At 44.8% G+C, this 20,389-nt stretch overlaps 1 protein-coding gene across 5 annotated transcripts in view; it reads right to left on the bottom strand.

Annotated features, from left to right (window-relative positions):
• Positions 1 to 20,389, bottom strand: part of KCNJ15 (potassium inwardly rectifying channel subfamily J member 15) — a 78,603-nt gene that overhangs the window by 34,738 nt on the left and 23,476 nt on the right. Inside the window, exons 1-2 of one of the 5 annotated variants that reach the window (XM_072806971.1) lie at positions 13,454 to 13,587; positions 13,131 to 13,272 (exon numbers count right to left, since the gene is read on the bottom strand). The exons of 1 other annotated variant lie outside the window; for it this stretch is intronic. The gene's annotated coding sequence lies outside the window, so the exon portion shown is untranslated. Of the gene's footprint in view, positions 1 to 13,130; positions 13,588 to 20,389 lie in introns of those variants that run through there. 3 more of the 5 variants (XM_072806969.1, XM_072806970.1, XM_072806967.1) reach the window with 3 other exon arrangements.

Genomic DNA, 20,389 nt, shown 5'->3' with positions numbered 1-20,389 from the left:
GGGATGATGACACCTGTACTGAACAGATGCCCACACGGGGACCCAATGTATGAAAAGGTCTTCATGGCACAGACACATTCTAGGTCTGGTTCTGTCTAGAGAAAAGGAAATTCAGGGAGTCCAAATGTGATGAGGCTCCATGGAAGGGAAAGCCAAGCCTATTGGGCCTTGAAGGAAAGTGTTGAGGGTGGATCACAAGACTGGAATGGCAACGATTAGCAGCTTCGAGGAAAGAAATCATGTGGGCAAAGGCAATGAGATGAGGACAAATCCAGAGGAACTGAATAGGGGACCTTGGTAAGGAGAGGTGGGGGAGGAGAGTTGAGAAACTGAGGTCAGTGATGGAGAATGTTGGCTAACAGACACCCTGGTCGATGCTTTTGACAGTCAGGTTCCATAAGTCTGGGCAAGACTGTCCCTAACTGCAAACCTCCCCGACTGCCAGGGACACCTGGTGTTTTGGTGCCAAGCTTCCTTTCTGTCTCCCTTCCCCTTATTTTAGAGAGCACTGTGGTTGCTTTCCATACCAGCCTGTGCAGTATGCACTCAATTTATAGTTTACAGGGATTTCTCACACACCCATGTATGTTTTCCACTGAAGTCTGTACTTTTTCCTAGACCCACCCAAATTCCAGAGCATGCTTCATTTGTATGCCAAGTTCATAGTATTTCTCTTTGTCACTCTCCTCTCCTTATAAAACCTAGGAGAAAGTTACCTTTTTAACGTTTCTATGTGGTTTTGACAGAAAAAAAAAAAAAACAAAGAAAGAAGAATGTCAAAAAATAATTATGAGGGTATATTTTCTGATTGAATCTGCATTAAGAACCACCCAGTAAATCAGCCTCTACCAAATCTAAATCTTGTTTATCAAGGTATGAGTAGCTATAGGGGTATAATCCCTTTTATAAGTAAAAGAATAAGAAAATTCATTTGAAGATTTTTGTAAGAGTGGTGAGCTAGATTCTGGAATTCTGAGTTTCCTTACAAAGTAAGTTTTTGAAAAACAGAACTGTATAAGGAGGGAGTTAAGTCCTTAGGGAGGAAAGCAAGCTCATTTTGGTCATTTGGAGAATGGTCGTTATCTATTAATTCCTAGAAGCCAGAAGAGCCTTCCTGACATTTTCACAAAAAGCATCTCCTTTAACTCCCTGGTTTCCCTGTGGCAGGAATCCCTCTAAGTTTACAGATGAGAAACTGAGAAGTTAGATAACTAGCAGAGGATCACACAGCCCGGGCTTCCACCCTCAGATCTACTCAATTTCTCTCCTCTCTCCAGCCACCTTAAAGAAAAGCCTGTGTTCACCTTGGGTTGGGGCAGGGGTGATGCTGGAAAATCCACGCGGGAGGTGGGGAATCTTGAATGGGAACAGAAGGAACCAGTCTTTACAGATTGATGGCTTCCCATGTGCCCCCAAATGTGCAAAGACACCGAGGCTCAAACGTCCATGTGCCTTACTCAAGGGCTCTGTGGCTGCGATTGCATGCCTGGAATTCACATCCAGGAATGCTGGCTTCCAAAGTCCAAAGTCTCTTGTCATGAGATCAGCCTGTCTCTCTTAACAGAGTGGCAGCTTCCACCACTACCTACCAGGGGCTTTTTCTCGCTCATCTTTCGTTTCTGCAGGACTTCAAGAAATCTTACCACATATGTATGTTCTCCTATCCAGAAGTTTCCGAAATAGTATTGACTTGACTTTTGCTAAGAAAATGAAAGTTTCCATTCTTTTAATCCACCTATATATTTTTCAAAATGACTATAATATATAGCATTTATGTCTTGCTGAGTTTTGTTTAATCACAGCACAGCACCAAGAAACCAGAAAGTAGTCCCAGCAAAACAAACTTTAAGCTGTAGGTTCAATGCCAACAGCAACTAATTGTTCTGAGGGAACTGGCATTGCTTGCTCATTCTCTTTCCCTCCTTATGACGGTCTTTGTCAGATCCTGCTTGTGTTCAAAAGGTCGCTGATCTTATGAAAGAATAGACTTGAAAAGTCTTGCTTTAATCATTGCAGTAATTAGCAAATTTGGACACTGCATTATCTTTCCCCTTTTACTGGAAACACATTCAAGAATGGACTTGTCGTTTATCCAGAGTGTCTCGGGAGAACTGAAGCTGGTAACTTGCAAAAGCCAGGTATTCACCCAGGTGTGAAAGGGCTTGAGTTGCTAGAATCTTCCTTCAGGGGTACATGTAAGCTCTGCTCCACCCTAAGCCTATACTTTTAAAATTGTGATGGAGGTTAATTTATTGAATCACTTGGTTAGGTTTCAGGAGGAAAGGCATGGGTAGCCACCCACAGATTGGAGCATGGAGGGAAGGAAACTTTCACCAAGAGCAGGCTCAGAAGAACCTCTGAGGACTCTGACTTGCCAGCCAAACGATAATCTCTCAATCGTCTGATTTTTTTTATCTCTTGTGGAGTTGGGAAGAGGCCACCAAGCCCTCTCTACTCTCTTTTCTTGTTGGCACCATCAGACCACCTGCAGCTTCTTTCCCTCAACTTCCAAACCTGCTTCTCACCTACTCTGATAAATGAGTCAAGGTGGTATCAGTAAGAGCGTCTCCAGAAAATTCCTACTGCCCATTGCTGCTTTGGTCCTCTATCTGCTTCTCTGATGATTTGTTCTCTTTCTGCACGGTAGACTTTCCCTTTTCTCAACCTCGGGCCCCCACCAGTTATGTTCCCCAAGGTAGGTTGCTCATCCTCCTTTATTTCTTTTTATACTGTCTCTTGTGTCCTCCACCTGACCTTCTTGACCATGACTGGTCCCATTACATTAACTGCTGCTGACCAACAGCACTTCCTCTCAGATCTACTCTGTGCTTCCAACATCCCATGGGACACCTTTCCTAGAGAACTGCCCAGAACTGACTTGTGCCAAACAGAAATCATACTATTCATTCCCCCTAAATGAAGTTACTTCTCCTGACTTTTGGTTCCAAGCAACAGCATCCTCAATTTGACACCTGACTGTAAAATCCTTACCTCCTGCTTAATCTAGTGGGAACCCAGAGACTCCACCATTTAATGCACCTTGCGAGTGCTTTCCTTTCCCCTTCTGCTGTCACTTTGGGCTCCACGTCTTCAGCCTCTCAAAACATCCTTCCGGCCAGTCACGTGGCCTTCATTCCTTTAAAGTGCAGCTCAGGAGCCCCCAAACCAAAACCTTCAAAGTGACTCCTCACTGCTTACCAAACTGAACCCCAAAAACAGTCTTTGGCAACCAGCCTACCCTTGAGTCTCATTTCCAGAGGCACAGCATTTAAGGAGGTGGTCTCCAGAGGCCAATGACCCTACTTCAAAGATGACTTCACCCCTTCTGAAGCAAGTTACATAACGTCTGCACCCTGCTTTCCTCCTCTTGAAAACAAGGCCCATAATACAGCCTGCCAGATAGGATAGATAGTTGTCAGGATTAAGGTGGGTCTAGAACCTAGTGGCCTTTGGTGAGCACTCAACCTCACCTTGACTACTGCCAGCACTGCCCCTTCATTCCCTCGCTGGGGCACCTGCTATCCTCTGACTCTGATGGCTTCTCCTCCCATCCTGACTTTCAAAGTCTTATTCATTCTTTAGTACTCTCTGGAATGCCCCAGGCCTTTCCTTACTGTCCCAAACATATCTGGTCTTATCTCTTGACTATCTCCAGCTGTTTACCATGGCTCCTCGTGCAGTTCTCGTGTTCTTCCTGGCACCACAGATGTTCCGCTCTTTGAGTGTTTTTTTACTATTTCTCCACCTCTGTTCCTACCCACACATCCTCACAGAAGCAGACTGGGGGCTCCTTGAGATCAAGGACTGAGTCTTCTCCCACAGCCACCCAGCCTCCTGCCGAGCAAGCTACCCACACACATGTGCAGGACGAAGGGGATCAGGGCTGGAATCCAAATATCCAAAATCCTGTTTGGATTTGATTAAAAACTCATTAAATATTAATTTCCACCCACTTTAGGGCTGGTACGTCATAGGCCATTTCTTCAGATATTGAAAACTAAATGAGGTGTGTTACATAAAGGATAGTTTAGAGAACATCCCCCAAGAGACTGGACTACACAAGCTAATATCCATCATTATAAAATGTATTTTTAAATATATATATATGCTCACACAGCCTTGGACTCTGAAACACTGTGTACTGGCACAGGCTGCTCTTGGTCGGAGTGAGATGTATTTGATGGTGATCACAGAAAGGTGGTTCCTGTAAGTTTTAGTCCTATCACCTTTCATCCTTAAAATGGGAAATCTTAGAAAATTCTCTCCAACTTAAAATTTAAAGCACATTGGAACCCAAATAACCTCATTGCTATAGGTATGCTAACACATGCCAGACTAAAACATAGCACTTGAGGACAACTTGAATGATGTGACAATACGGCCGGGTTCCCTGGATTGTCCAAACCATGGATCAAATCACCCTCTTCCTCCCCAGGATTGCAGCAAATGCCTCCTCTTCTTTCTTTCCCTAGGATCAAACTTTCAGTGCACAGACCCATGCCAAAGCCATGGAGTTCTATTTCAGTTTCCCTCTTTGCAAAATACTTTGCATGCTGCCTATTTTCCCTGTGTGGGGAAAATTTACTCAACTACTTTGTAACAGGTATGGGGTGCCCTGTAGAAACTCGTAAAAATATGTCTCCCTTCCATAATGACCCCACTTAAGCAATTCTAGCAGTTGATCTATCACTTTGTAATGTACACCAAGAGAAAAAAAAATGCACCCGTAGGTAGTTTTCAGATACATGTATTTTTAAAACACTTTGGATAAAAAGTTCTCCGTTGGCATAAATGCATGTCGTGGTTCAACTGAAGATGTAATTATGGCAAAAATTCCACCTTCGTGTCAATGCGTGTCGATTCAAAAAGCATCGCCTGAGGAATTATTTGTGGCAAGCTCTGGGAGCACAGAGGAAGAATCATGTAAAATCTCCATCATCATGGACCTTGCAATTCAGTAGGTGAGAGAGATGAGTAGATGGGCTCTTGTAATGTGGGACCAAGTGTGATGAACCAGCTAATCCAGGGTGGGGAGGGATGTCGACAGAGGGCTCCTAGCCCAGGTGTGGTGGATCCTAGATGGCTTTCTGGTGCTGGTGCCAGACCTGAGTCTAAACCAGTGGAGAATGTTTGTCACCTCACTTACAGACAATTAAATTATAGAGATAGATATGCAAAAAAAAAAATCCCAAGAGGGAGAATAGACATTGTCTTTCAAAGGAATTATAAAATATGGTACATGAGAAGACTAGACACAGCAAGGGCCCTGATTGATTTCCAGGTTCAAATATAAGGTGCATTTAAAACTCACATTTAATTCTGAAGTAACAAATAAGATTCTGCTGCTGTGGGCCTGTGTACATTTAGTTTGTGTTTTTAAAAAATAGATGAAACTCACATAAAGGAAGCAAATGATTTAATCAAATTACCTCTTTGAGGCTTACCTGTATTTTCCTTTCTCATCTACTTTTATGGTCATGTTGTATTTGTGTGAAGGTATGTGGATGTGCCTTTGGAAATCCACTTATATCCTTGGGGAATAAGTGGAATGTAAATCCACTTAGATCCTTAGGGAATAAGATGGATGTACTTTTCACAGAAGTGAGAAGTAAATACATTCTTAGGGGATGACTAAGAATGGTCTGTGGTCATGTCACAATTCCAGAAACTGGTCTGTGGTCATGTCACAATCCCAGAAACTGGCCAATCACCTGCAAGGACAGCTCAGGTCCAGAAGGTACAACCCACAGCCAAGTAGCACATGAACATTACAACATGTTCTTTCTTGGAGAACATGACACCTTGCCACCCCATACCGATTGGAGTTTGAAAAGGTGTTCCCAGTGAAGCTGCATGAAATATTAGTCAAAGGAGTAAAGAATAGCTGTAAGGAAGTAGGAGGAGGTGGGAGGCAGTTCTATAGTCCAACATGGTTCTACGACTTGGGAGTCAAAGTCAAAGGATGCCTCTGCTGTGGGACTTCTCAGAGTTTTAGCATGCTGATGATGATTGTGAAGGCCAAGAGGGAGTTATAGACTATGATAGATTCCTATCTAAGTACAAGCCACCTTATTTTTTGTAGGGCAAGAATGACATGGAACCCCTCTTCAGGACTCATTGCTTGCCAGTAGAATGTCCTAGGACAGATGATGCTTTACTATCAAGTCCCATTGTGGTTCAGGATACCCCCTCCTGCCTTTTGGCTAGGGGAACCACTCCTGCTCCCAGAACCCTGGGCCAGGAAGTAGTAGGCCAGCACCTAAGGGTCTCCTCTAGTTCCCAGGTGATGGAGTCATGGAGACCTGGAGTGGTGTCCTCACTTCCCCTTACCTCCCAAGGCAGCTATGGCCTGCCTGGGAGAAGCCAATTCTTCTGCCCATAAGAGCCAGGTGGGTTGTGGTATCAGGAAATGGAACCCTGAGTCTTTCTTGATCGGATTATCCCAGCATTCTCATTGACAACAATTGAGCCATGTGACATAATACCCAACTCCTTTGTTAAGGAGTGTTGGTAAGACCAACATCACAGGGTGTCTGGGTAGCTCAGTTGGTCTGTCCTCTGCTCGGGTCGTGATCCCTGGGTCCTGGAATTGAGTACCCTGAGTCTAGTTCCCTGCTTAGTGGGGAGCCTACTTCTCCCTTTGCTCCTCCTCCCCCCACTTGTGCTCTCTTTCTTTCTGCTCCCTCTCTCTCTCAAATGAATAGATAAAATCTTTTTTAAAAAAATGAATAGATCTTTTTAAAGAAATGATTTTTAAAAAGTCTTTTTAAAAAATGAATAGATAAACATTTTTGTAAAAAATGACAGCATTTTTTGATGCTGTTTAGACAGCAATGTTGGGGGATGTTTCATCTTTAATATGGACCTCAGGTGGAAATTACAGATTTGAAATTCATTAAATAAGACAAAATGTTGAAAATAAAGCACCACTGTTTCGTGATGTTGTTAACACTGAAATACTCTGTCTATACCTACACTGTTTCATTATTAATGTTGCATCTAAATGCACACTCTCCTTGCATTTAAATATAAAATCTTTCCATGGACTTTTGAAAATATAAAGAAGACCCAACAGGTTCTCATTCCTTAGTATTTAGAGAATTCTAGGCAAAGGAACAAGGTGCTCCAGGGCTTATATATTTTTCTTCAGCCTCTAGCAGGTATGTTGGGATGGGGTTTTTAGGAAGAGTACAGATGATGCCAAATTTCGTGATGTTTCAAAGCAAAGGATAAACTTCTCAAATGTGTTCTTAAAAGATAGGAATAAAGGGTAATTCAAGAAGTAAGAAAGACCGATTTGGGGAACTGACTTTGTGTTCTTTGGCAGGGTGGAGTAGGATGGAGCAAGATATCACTCTGCCAACGTTTGAAGGCATAAACATTGCTGAGTGAGTGCATTACCTGACCTGGTATGCATGGGTTTTGCAAGCATTCATACCGAGAAATGGCTCTGTTACCCTGCTGTCTGAGTGGGAAACAGCATTAACAGAAAGGAGGAAAGAGGCTGTCCCTTGCCAGACACATGGACATTTCACAGGGCAAACCCTCTAGTCTGTTAGAAGAGAGGCACATTCCTGATGCCTTTAAATTCATTCTAGGCCTAGAACCTAGGTTAGCAGGGTGTTCTTCTGGTTTTAACTTGAGTGAGGGCCTTTCAAATGGAAAAAGTGCACCATTAATTTCAGTGCCCACACATTCTGCTGTAGGAAAAACAGAACTTTGATAGCATCTTGCCCTTGGGCCTAGTTATGGCCTAAAGGTTTGGCCACAGCATAAGGATCTACATTTCACGGCAACCTGCCAGTGAAATGAGAAACATTCTACATATCGCCCAGATCAATTTTCCATATATCACCACCGATCATTAGATATGTATAAGCACGATGGTATTTTTGCTTATCATTTTCCAGTTACTCAGAGGGCAGCCAGCAGTTAAAATTTACATAAGTGAATGCAACCATTCCTTCACAAAACAAGCATTGGGCCTTTATTATGTATGACACAGCGTGGATTGATCATGAAGGTAATGAAACCAAGCTTCAGGGAGCCTCGCTTATACTTAGACCAGCCCTCTCCAAAGCTTTGTACCTAATTTTCTAGTCATGATTTTGCATTCCTTCTCCTTAAAAAGGGCCCTCCAAATTGTATATTCTTCAAGCTCCATGTGATCTTGATCAGCCTGTGTGTTGGTGCTGGAGAAAACACACAAGAATTTTCATAGTGATCACCCTGACATGGGGGCAACCCCAGCTGAAATAGGATGTGGACTGAAACCCAAACTTGACTACCAGGGTCCTCAAAACAACCTGAGGATTGGATCTCTACTGCAGGAGTCACCCTCCGAGTCCCCTGTGTATTTCAATGGCCTCAGGGTGATCTGTAATCCCAGGGACATGTCAGGTTGAGAACCCAGAACCCTGGATGAGGGCATAAATGGCCAATGGAACACGGTGGCTCTGGATAAATATCACCGTCCTCATCCCTGAAGGAATCGCTTGCTTTGTTTACTGTGGATCGATACGCATCTAGATTGCCCTAAATTTGAGCTGCAGGGCTCAAATGAAAGAACAAAATAAAACTGTTCTTATTCTGTTACTAATTCTTTCCCACATTTCCTCTGGGTCCTCGGTCCCCTGGCAGGATAGACATGATCTTCCACTTAGTTGGTTCCTATGAACAAGAGTGTTTTTGTACCACAAATCACCATCTTGTCCACCTCGTGTACCATCTGTCCGATGCTGTGAGCATTATCAGGCAGCCCTGACTTGTGTCTATACCATGACTAAAATATCTGGCATTTTGTGCTATAGGATTTTAGGTCTAGAAGCACAGACTGTATTCTGGAATCAGGCTCCATGGGACCTTCTAGAGTCACACTGAACTGCTATGACCATGGGTATATTGATCTTTTCACCTGTTAAGGCACCATGCCCACTGAAGGGAACACAGGTACACAGACCCCTTGTGAGGTCTGATGACATTTTTTCTAGGAAATGAACAGAAATATTTTTGGCTAAAAAGCCCTAGAAATATGGTAAGAATCCCTATGTGGACTCCAGCTGCATCACACCGAGTGGAGAAGCCCTCACCCTTGTCTGTATTAACCCAGAGAATATTTTGTCACATTTGTCAGACTCCAGTTTCTTGCCTTGTCTTACAGCAAGAATGTGCATTTGCTCATTTTTCCCCTTTCATTTCAACCAAGTAACACTTACAAAATAAAACTTGTTTTATTTAGATTGTTTGTTTTTTTAGATTACACATTATTTTCTCTCATTCTGTGCCCTCATTTCTCCCTTTCAAGGTGGAGAAGCAGGCTGCCTGTTTTTTTTTTTTTCTTTAGTTGAGGGAAGGTTTGGCATTTCTAGGGCTGCTTGTTTCTGGCCACACCATTCCTTTTACCTGCCTGTAAAACTGGCACAGGGAAGCTACCTGAACAAGCAGCAAAGAGCCAGGTGTGTTGGGTCGGAGCTGTCCCCTTCCAGAGCCTTCCATCCTTACACACAGAGCACAGCCCGGCTTGGTTCACTTTGCTCTTCTGCAACCCCTCTACCCAGCCCTGCTGCACCCCACTCTCCACCTGCAGCCAAAACCCCACTGCCTAGGTGGCCCCCCTATGAGATGGAGGTGAGGGGCAGGGGAGAGAGAAGGATGGATAATCACCTCTGCTTGGTTAGTATTAAATGCCTCTTGCATTTATCCACTAACACGCAACAACCTCTTCTTTGCAAGTGTACAAACTAACATTAACACTTGCCATAGCTGCCTGACTATTTTTTGGAGTGAACTCACTCTGACTTGAAAGACAAATTAAAACACATGTGGAGACACCTCGTTTCCTCCAGCGTGACGTGCTTCAGTTGTTGCAGGCGGAAAGACAGTAGCTGAGTCACTTACACATTGAAGACTGCAGGCAATGATCAGAATGATAGGGAGGCTGTGAGCCCTGCGCAGGGGCTCGCCATCTGGGCCCCGTCCTGCTTGGGGCGCCCCCCGGGGACTGTTGGGTGGGCTGGGAGACTCAGATGTGGCCACCGCGCAAATACAGTCCGCAAAATACAGTCTGGGCTCCTAAGTGGGGCAGGCGAGGAAGTCAGAGGATTGCTCCGTCTCTAACCCAGGAGGGGGTGAGGCAGGAAAGGATATTTCAAGTGCTTGACACTTGCTGATTAAGTCTGGAAAAGTTTGCGCTCTGCTCGTTCAGTGCCACACACCGGTGGCTTTCCGTGTATGAGCATGTGGCCGTGTGTCAGGTGGATAATTACACACGTGTGTACACACACACACACACATACACACACCAAAACGAGAAAGCGCAGCCCTCCCCAGATTTCCTCCTGCAAGGGCAGAGCCAAGTGTGCCCGCTGAGCCCTGCATCCAGGAGCCCGCAGACCTGCTTTTGTTGGCTCTCAGGACGGCTGGCGGGGGAAGCCTGGGGTCTCGCTCTCTTCCACCCCCCCCCCAAAAAAAAAAACGAGCCGACTGCACCAGTGTGCAGTGTGAGGAGAGGAAATTGGGGAAATAGCACTTTCCGTAAAATGACCACAACGGTTGGTGGAGGAAGCCGTAGGGAGAGGGTGGGAGGGCTTTTTAAAAATGTGTTTTCCTGGGCAGCCCGGGTGGCTCAGCGGTTTAGTGACGCCTGCAGCCCAGGGTGTGATCCGGGAGACCGGGGATCGAGTCCCACATGGGGCTCCCTGCATGGAGCCTGCTTCTCCCTCTGCCTGTGTCTCTGCCTCTCTCTCTCTCTCTCTCTGCATGTGTCTCTCATGAATAAATAAATAAAATAAAAAAAGAAAGAACCTGCTAGGGGCACCTGGGTGGCTAAGTGGTTGAGCGTCTGCCTTTGGCCCAGGGCGTGATCTAGGGGTTCAGGGATCGAGTCCCACATCTGGGCTCCCTGCCCAGAGCCTGCTTCTCCCTCTGCCTGTGTCTCTGCCTGTGTCTCTGCCTCTCTCATGAATAAACAAATAAAATATATTTTTTTAAAAATGTGTTTTCCTTAAACAACCAGATTCACAGCATTCAACCAAGCCCCTTCCTAACCAACCCCCAAGGTACTTCTGCCTTTGCTGAGACAAGGTACTTCTGCCTTTGCTGAGACACGTCAGCTCCGTTATTTGATTAGCATTTCCGAGATAGGGACCTGATCCGGTTCAACTCTCCTACTCTAACTTTTCCTGAAGACTTGCCACGTGACCCCTGGGTGGCTCCCTGCACCGGCACGGATTACACTCCCAGCCAGAAACGCAGTGAAACTGCTAAACAAAGCAACACAAAACAAGAGGGGAAAAAATAATAATAACACCACCACCACCACCACCCACACACACCCTGAAAACCCAGGGAAGAAAGAGTCGAGGGAGTCGTGTGTGGGGTAAGTGCTGCCTTGTTGTGTGGGTCACGGTCCCCGGAAGGTGCCCTGCGACTCTTTTCTTTGGATGCTTAGGGGGACTTGAAATGGAGAGGACAAAAATAAATAAATAAATAAATAAAAATAAATAAAAAAAAAAGAAATGGAGAGGACGTGTCACCTAAGGCTATTGTTGTCCAAGCATTTACGAGAGGGGACAACGCAAGGTAGGGGTCTGGGATAACAGTCGATCGCGCGTGTGCATGAGTGTGACTCTGGGGCTTCCAGGCAGGAAAGGACTTTACAGATCATTTGCCATTTTAGTTTTCAAGATTCTTCCTTTAGGTAAAAAAAAAAAAAAGAAAAAGGAAAAAAAAAAACAGCCATTAGAAACGACAAATACCCACCATTTGCTTTGAGGTGGATGGACCTGGAGGGTATTATGCTGAGTGAAGTAAGTCAATCAGAGAAGGACAAACATGATACGTCTCATTCATTTGGGGAGTATAAAAAATAGTGAAAGGGAATAAAGGGGACAGAAGAGAAAATGAGTGAAAATATCAGAGAGGGTGACAAAACATGAGACACACCTAACTCTGGGAAACGAACAAGGGGTAGTGGAAGGGGAGGTGGGCGGGGGGACAGGGTGACTGGGTGACGGGCACTTAGGGGGGCACTTGGCGGGATGAGCACTGGGGGTTATGCTATAGGTTGGCAAATTGAACTCCGATAAAAAAATTAAAAAATAAAAAATAAAACAAAAAAAAAAACAAAGAAAAAAAGGAAAAAGAAAAAGAAAAAAAGAATAAGAAAAAAGTCGAAATATTTTCCATTCCGAAGAACTAAACCTACATGTGTGAACCGAGTGGCACGAGTCATCCTGGTCTTTAATTCCCCCAGGTGGCCACTGCATTGGTCGACAGTGTCCTAACCCGTGGCTTTTGGGAGTTGGGAGGTCAAGAAACACCTCACCCAATGACAGATTCTTACTTCCTTCAGGCGACTACATGCGGAAGTACAGAGAGGAGATAAAAACAAAACAAAACAAAAAAAAAAACAGACAAACAAAAACCTACTTCCCGGGAGCAGCGTGGAAGTGCCACTGAGAGGAACATTTCTCGGCTGCGAGCAGTCGAAACTTACAGGCGATCACACACAGGTTCTGAGACCCGCTTCCCCACGGGTTGTGAACAAAGGTTCATAATATTTCCAAAGTCAGAATTGTTTACCTTCCTTCCACCTACCGTGGAAAACTTACGTAACTTTTTTTCCCCCTTCCTAAGCATAGGTAACAGATTTAAAAATATTCCGCTGAGGTTTCGCCTTACGGCAACCTGGACTGCCTTCTCCCCGGACAAAGGAGACTGACTGCCAGAAAAAGACCCAAGAACTCTATAATCACTGAAAAATCAGTAACAAACTTGCTCTGACAGCCACTGCGAGAGGAAAACCCTTGCAAGGAGAAGTCTGGGAGTCCCTCCTTCCCTCCACCTAGATCACTTACACCCACAGCAAACAAGACAACATCTGGATATTGTTTCACAGGCAAGAATAAAGCACTTTTTTTTTTTTTTTGCCCCATCATTAAGTAAAAAACCCGTTCTCCACATGCAAACAGCCCTTGTAAAGTTCCCCCAGATAAGCTTGGAAGTTTTGAATGATTTAAGGGAGTTTTAAGAGAATCACCCCTCGTTCATTGCTTTGGAGCAAAGTTTGTTCAGAAACCTCTCCAGCCGGGCTCAGTGCTGCGGGGTTGACCGAAGCGCGTACCTCTTACCTGCAGAGACGCGGATGCACCAGACTCCTGCCTGGATGGGAAGTGATGACCCCGGCAAAGAAATGTCCAGGCGATGCAGGTTGCCTTGGGAAAGATAGGTGTTTAGGTTCTCTCAAAGTGAAGAAAAGTCTCTCGCCGTTCGCTGTCAGTCAAAAACAAGTTGGTACAAGTTGGAGTAGGATTTACCTGAAGGAACTGAAGAGAGGAGGAAAGAGATTGGGAGAGATTGAGCAGAGGGAGGAGGGACGAGGAGGGAGGAGGGAGGGGGAGAGGGAGAGAGGGCTCCATGATGTCAGCAGTGTGCCTTAAGGAAATCTACAGACCAGCAAAAGATTCTAGTGGACACCGGGTCCTGAGCTCCCCGAACACCTGTAGGAAAGAAAACTGATTCCCTTTTAAAGACAAGGGGCCAGTTAATCTTTGAAGAAACTTTGGCCACTCTTATCAAAGCCTTTTTTAAAGGCCCCTTTGCCTAAATAAACCATAAATAAATAACCAGTTAACATCTCTGCTAACCAGCTCTCCGACATCCCATGTTCCCTCCTCCTCGTCCCTCTCCCCACTGCAAATGAATGTTAACAGAATCCCTGCCTCTTGGGAAAAGCAGAACAAACCCATACAGATGATACATATATCGAATGTACATAAGCAAAATGTCACAGAGGAAAACTCTTGTGTTTTTAGCTCAATCTCCCTGGAGCCTCTGTTTTCCCTAACCAAAAAAAGCTTAAAGAAGTTGCATAGATGTGGGTAAAATCGAGTTCTTTGGGATCACGGAAGCTCGGATTGAGGCTCCGTGTTGGAATCTGGTTTCCAGCATTTGTGCCCAGTGTCCGGTGCTTTTATGAGAAACGGCCAGACTTCATCCTTGAGGCAGAAGTCTAAAGGGAGGTCTCAGTCTCTGGAAGTGGAGGCAAGGTTTCTTTCTGGAATAGTGTTGTATGTTCTTCCTATGCCAAGTCATTTCTTGTGGCCATCATGCCAGGGAGGCCCGTCCGAGGCCCGTCAGGGTCACCAAACTTCTGGGGCCAGAGTGCACATGGAGCTCGGGGAAGCCCTAAGAGACAGGATGGCTTTCCCGCAGGTGCCTTCCCCAGTGAGCTCCCCCGCACGGGTCACAGGCAATGCTGTCAAGGGAAGTGAAGGCTCTCTGTCACAAAATGATGATGATGCACTCACATGTCCCCTGTACAAGCACCTCGGCAGGGCCAGGGCTCTGCAGGTGCCTTAAGCTGGAGGGAAGACTAGATGACCCGACTGATTTGTTGGTAGCAAATGGTACATCCCCTCCCCTGCATCCTGGGTCCACTCCTATGCATCTCCTCCACTTCATGCTGGATGCAGCTCTTGCTTTTCAGGGGGCTCGAATAAATGGGGGCAGGAAGGGATGAGGGGTTATTTTTTTTTTAAGGGGGAAAGCCTGAAACTGCCTACTTTACCCTACCACCTTCCTTGACTCCAAGCCTTGGTGTAAATCATGCCCTTTTTCTGATTCCCCAGTGGGAATGATGCATCATCCTTCCCTTTTGTCCTCTTTCCCAGGGAGCAGAGGCCTTTTCAGCCTGCGAAAGTAGGGTGGCTCCTCAGAGAAGATGCTGGGCTCTCCTGGGGCCTCAGAACTGGAGGGGATGAAGAAGACATGAGGGAGTGCAGATGTCTTCAAGCTGGTGATCCTACTCCAGACCGTAGAATCAGACACATATCAGAGGAGGATGTGATGAAAGCCCCACATAGAACAGGGAAACACAGAAGTGCAAAATAGCAAGTGGAAAACCCAGCTTCAAGGCCTGACCGTATCCTACGTCAAGTGGTTTGCGCAGGCTGTCCCACTGGCCTGGAATGTTCTCCCTCAGATCTTCATTCACCCAGCCGATTCTGGTCAAGACTTAGCCCCGTGGCACCTTCTCAGGGGACCCAGGCCCCCCATCTCATACAGCCCCAACCCAACTGGATGCCTAGTTCTCCCTTTTATTCTGTATGCCACTTAGCACTGTCTAAATTGTCCTGACTCTTTATCATTTGCTGTCGATTTCGTTTAGTGCTTGACCACACCTGTCTTGTGCACTATGTGTCTGTTGAGGGACACCTGGCACATCATAGTCCCTCAAACAATTAATCGTCAGGTAGCTTGATAAAAGATTATGAATAGACAGTGCGGCTTGTCACAATTGAAATTTAATTCTTATTTTCTTACTTTTAATGAATATTCCCAGGGCCAGCTTTAATTAGTAAAGTAACATTCGAATACTGTTTCTCAATGTATAAAGTTCGTTCAGATATGTTATTAATTTGGTGCTCAGACCAAAAAGGCACGATTAGTTTCAGGGCCAGGAAGTGGAAGTCAGAGAGGTTAAGTGACGTGCTCAGAGTCACAGAGCTGGAAGGGAGTGAGGCTCAAAACAACTCTCCTCATGCATTCTTCATTAGGCTACATTTTTCTCAAATTCGTCTGTTGTGGACATACATATGCATGTGTCAATCCCTTTGAATATCAATTCATACACTACCTGAATGATAATCACAGTCTAATACTCTGGCAAGTTTTAGATCTTGCAGGACCATACACAGCAGAGCTCGTATTCCTTAATAACACGCTCTTAAAAATGATGAAAGAAGAAAAGGAGTTCAAAATAGTATGAAAACATGGAAAGATTTAAAGGTTAAGACAATATGCTTCATGTTGGCGGTGTCCACCTGTTTTTGTTCATTTTCCTTTGGGGCTACACATCAACTATCAGATATGGAGGTTGTAGCTGTAACAATTCACAAAAGGACATAAGGCATTATAAATGCATGATAAAGTGATGAGATGTGTGTGCGATAGCTCTAGAAAAGTATCTACGAGATTTCTGTCGCAGGGGACAGACTCCTTGGCACGCTCCAGTAATTGAATGATCTAAGTATTTCCAGTGCTAAATGAGGGAGAGAAACGAGACAAATTACTAATCTTGACAAAAGCATTTTGTGTCACCAGTCTCCCTCCCATACAGTGAGTGAAATCTGCTTTGCAACCCACTTCTATCAGAATCTACAATCAGATTACTTCAAAAAAACATAGCTAATCATCTTGTAACTGAAGATGGTCGATGTTACTGATCTTTTAGCCTAAAATAAAAAACAAACATGAAGGAGTATTCCGTAACTCTTTCTTCTTTCCTTCCTTCCTAGTTAATTGAAAGCAAGACTCTTATATGTGTCAAATTTTAATAGAGTATACATCTAAAGTCTGAATTTTTATCCAAAGTTTTAAATGATGTCTGAAAACTGGACAGAAAAGATCACAAGAACCAGCTCTTCTGAGAGAGCCATTTCCCAAGAAAAATTTCCAAAAAAGAAGAAGAAGAAGAAGAAAAAAAAAAGCTGTAGTGCTTCCAATTCTCATCTTGGCTTAAATTGAGACATAAAAAACCTTCAAGTGTGATAAGAGGAAAAAAGTACATTTTTACCTATTTAAGTTGCTTTAGATATGGGACTATTTACGGAGGATTATGTCAGTTTTTAAAACTTCCTGGAAGCCGCTTATGACCCCAGGGGCTTCAAGTGTCCCCCACAGGCCAGGCAGGACTTGGTCGGGTGCCTCATTTGCGCTCATAGCCCCTGGCCCAGAGGCATGTCAAACATCCCCCAGGAATGTAGGTGAGCCGTGGAGAATGAAGAATGCCCACCTCAATCCTTTCAAGACTCTGCAAAGCCAGACCTGGGGGCCTGCTTGCCTTTGACCTTGCCAGGGGGAGGCTTGTGTCAGGAAGCCACAATGTTGAAATCTTGTCTTGGAGTGGCTCTCTAGAAGCAGCTGTTGCGACAAAGATGCATGTGCAATTTATTAAAGTGCTCCTGGGAGAAATCTGAGGGAGAGGAGGTGGGGCAAGCAGGGGAGGGAATGAAGTTAAGAGGGCAATTTTAAGTTCAGGCCAGTTCCCTGCCTGAATCTGGAGGGAGTTTTGGAGTGAAAGTCGCATATTAGATGTGAGAGCTGGACTGCCTTGCTCCTGCCCAGCCACCTTTGCCAGGAGTAGAAGGGCCAATGGGGCATCCAGCTGTCCTGGTGCTCTGGCTTTCTGTATCCACAAGGAAGTGGCTCCGGTAGCACAGGGGCAGGCTTATGAAGAGGTGGGAGGTCAGGGGTAGCAGCTGCAAGGCATCAGAAGTAGTACACCTGGAAGATGGGGAATGCACACCCAGGAGCAGGGAAAGAGATCTGGGCGGGGGGAGGGGGGGATCTGGGCAGACCACCAGCGACATAGGCTCATCCCGTGAACACTGGAAGTGTTCCTTTCCACTGGTACAGTTACCCCCCTTACTGTGAACCCTCACTCCCACAGCATCCCCACTCTTTTCCTCTGCTACATCAGTTTCTCAATCAAAATAAAATTGGAGTCAGGGGTAGGGGGGCTGGGTGGTTCAGTCATCTAAGTATCAGACTCTTGGTGTCAGCTCAGGTCATGATTTTGAGGTGGTAAGATCGAGTCCCACGTTGGGCTCTGTGGTCAGTGGGGGAGTCTGCTTGAGATTCTCTCTCTCTCTCTCTCTCCCTCTGCTCCTCCCCTCATCCCTGCTTTCAGGCATGTGTGCTCACTTGTTCTCTCTCTCTCTTTAAATGAATAAATAAATCTTTTTAAAAAAATAAATAAAAAATAATAAAATTGGGGTATCAGCACTAAAATTTGGAATTTGATCTAAGACGCACGTGGTCTTTCTATGCACATGGTCAGCTCCTCAAAGTGCCAGAAGGATCCCAGCAGAGCCTTCGAGCACCAATAGAACACTTCATTTTTGATACCCTGTCAATTTCATTTGATTCATAACTAAACTGAGTATCTCCTCTTTGCTGGGTTACAATGACCCCACAGTCCCGGGACTGGACTAAAATGCAGTTCAGAAGAAAGATCGGAAAATAGCTGACTATAAACTGTATGATAAGTACTATATGATGGAAATATTCTAGAAGCCCACAGGAAGGGCAATGGACTCCACCCCGGAGTTTGAAGGTAGGCCTCCAGAGGAGGAAATAATCAAATTCAACTGACAAGGTTTTCATAGGTGGAGATAAAGAAGGGCTGTAGGCATTTCAGAAAGAAGGAACAGAACAAATAACAGTGAAGATGAAATGAGCCAAGTGAGCTCCCCCCAGAGACAACCCAGCAATGCAGCTCTAACCTTAACCTCACGGAATCCTGTCCAGACAGCAAGAATCCACAAAAACAGAAATGGATTCAGTTAGAGAATCATTAGGGTGTTTCATTGACTAGGAAAAAGTATAGATCAAGTTGGCCCTGGAGTGACCTCATAAGCCTGAAAGTTACCCTTCTCTTAGTAACATCCAAAGTATAAAGGCGACATCTTTATTTATTAACATTAACATTTTGTTGATATTAATTTTTTTAGTTAAGTGATCTGAGCTCATGTTCTTTACATTTCTACCTTCCATTCAGACATTCCCATCACGAAACAGAAATGAGCTTGAACTAACCTGTAAACCCCACTTTATCAGAGCAAGTCACCAGCTCTCTGTGCCATCCTATACTTAAATACCTTGTCTCCCCCCTTTGCAGTCTTGCCTCTCCTGCTGAACATCTCTTCAATGGCATGGCTCTGAGGAAGAGGGAAACTTTCACTAGCAGTTATATCCCAGAAAGGAAGCAAAAAGAAGAATCAGCAAGGCTTAGTTATAGCTCAAAGGAACCTACGGGTCATTCCGTCTGGTCTCTTAATATTTCAAGTTAGACTCAGAAGACCAGAGAGTGAGCTTTACAGTGTCCACAGAGCATGAAACCCAGAATCTACACCAACATCTCATTAAAGGTTCTTATACACTGTGCTATACCACGTTAGTCCCTACTTTTAAACATGTTCATACCCATATAATTTCTTCAAGTGGTAGAAACCTACATCAAAGCCTGTATTGGTATAAAATGAGCTGTGGGTACCCAGTTTGATGCCATCAGAATATGAGAATAAACTGTTGGACTCATTTCCTCCCCAGATTTGGCTGATGGGCTAGGAGGTTCAAGTGTTAGTAGAACAATAAGAACAAAGACTCAAAAGATGTGGGCATGAGAAGCTCTCCTGGTGGATACTACACCAGATCAGGCTAGAAATAAAAGAGTGTCCCCAGGCATTTAATGCAGAAATTGAAGCAGGTGGCCGCCCTTATCCCAGAGCTCACCCTTTGCTTTTGGTGCTGATCATTGGTGACACGTACAACATCTCTGAAGAATCCAAAGACAGAATGGTCTCATTTTGCCTTCCAAGGATGGTGGTGAGTTCTAGCATTCTCTCTGCTCCTCCTTCCCGTAACATGCCATATGGCCCAAACAAGGTCCCTGTTGCATTAACTTTTTCCTGCTCCCAGCTTACCTCAACCCAGAACTCACAAGCCACTCAATTTTTTTTCTTAACTGAGGTTGAGACAGATAGAGAAGCAGATAAATACACGTTAGGCCCTCTTCTGTTGAATGCAATCATGACCAAACATGCCAAGTTTTAGGGCATCATTTAGGGTGAGGAATGTGGCTGTTCTATGTTCTGTGAAGAACCTGAGAGATTCTGAAATTATCGACAATAACAACAAATTCTGAAAAGGAGCTTAACAAGCCAACTACACAAGTCATAGGAGCTACCAACTAAAAGAATAAGGCAAAATAACAGTCTTTCTGTAAACCTAATGGAAAAGCTGACCTTGTAGGTAAGATGGCTTTAAAAGCTTTCCCAGCCCTTGTGACAAGGCCGCTTATTCCTGTCTTTTTTTTTTTTTAATTTATTTATGATAGTCACACAGAGAGAGAGAGAGAGGCAGAGACACAGGCAGAGGGAGAAGCAGGCTCCATGCACCGGGAGCCCGATGTGGGACTCGATCCTGGGTCTCCAGGATCGCGCCCTGGGCCAAAGGCAGGCGCCAAACCACTGCGCCACCCAGGGATCCCGCTTATTCCTGTCTTATGGAAGAAAGACCTCTTTCACAGAACAGGTGAATGGCCGTCACTGAGTTATCTAAAAGGTCATACATTCTTGAACTTCATATCATGTACTGGTTTTTAAACCAGGTCTTAAAAGGCGGGCACAACTCTTCCAACTAGAATATCCTTTGCCCTATTCATTCTTCTAGCAGATTTCAAAAATGACCCATCTCCCCTTGTCCTTCAGGTTCCTATGGGAAAATCAGATGGAATTGAGAACAACCTCCTGTTGGTCTGTTGCTGAAGTTTTCTCCATCTTCCCACCATTATTCCCAACAAAAAGAATTCCTCCTCAGGAAAACA

This window comes from Canis lupus, chromosome 30, assembly GCF_048164855.1.
Source record: "Canis lupus baileyi chromosome 30, mCanLup2.hap1, whole genome shotgun sequence".
Classification (NCBI taxonomy): domain Eukaryota; kingdom Metazoa; phylum Chordata; class Mammalia; order Carnivora; family Canidae; genus Canis; species Canis lupus.
The sequence above is the reverse complement of the archived record's forward strand: the minus strand, read 5'-3'. Positions and strand labels throughout refer to the sequence as shown.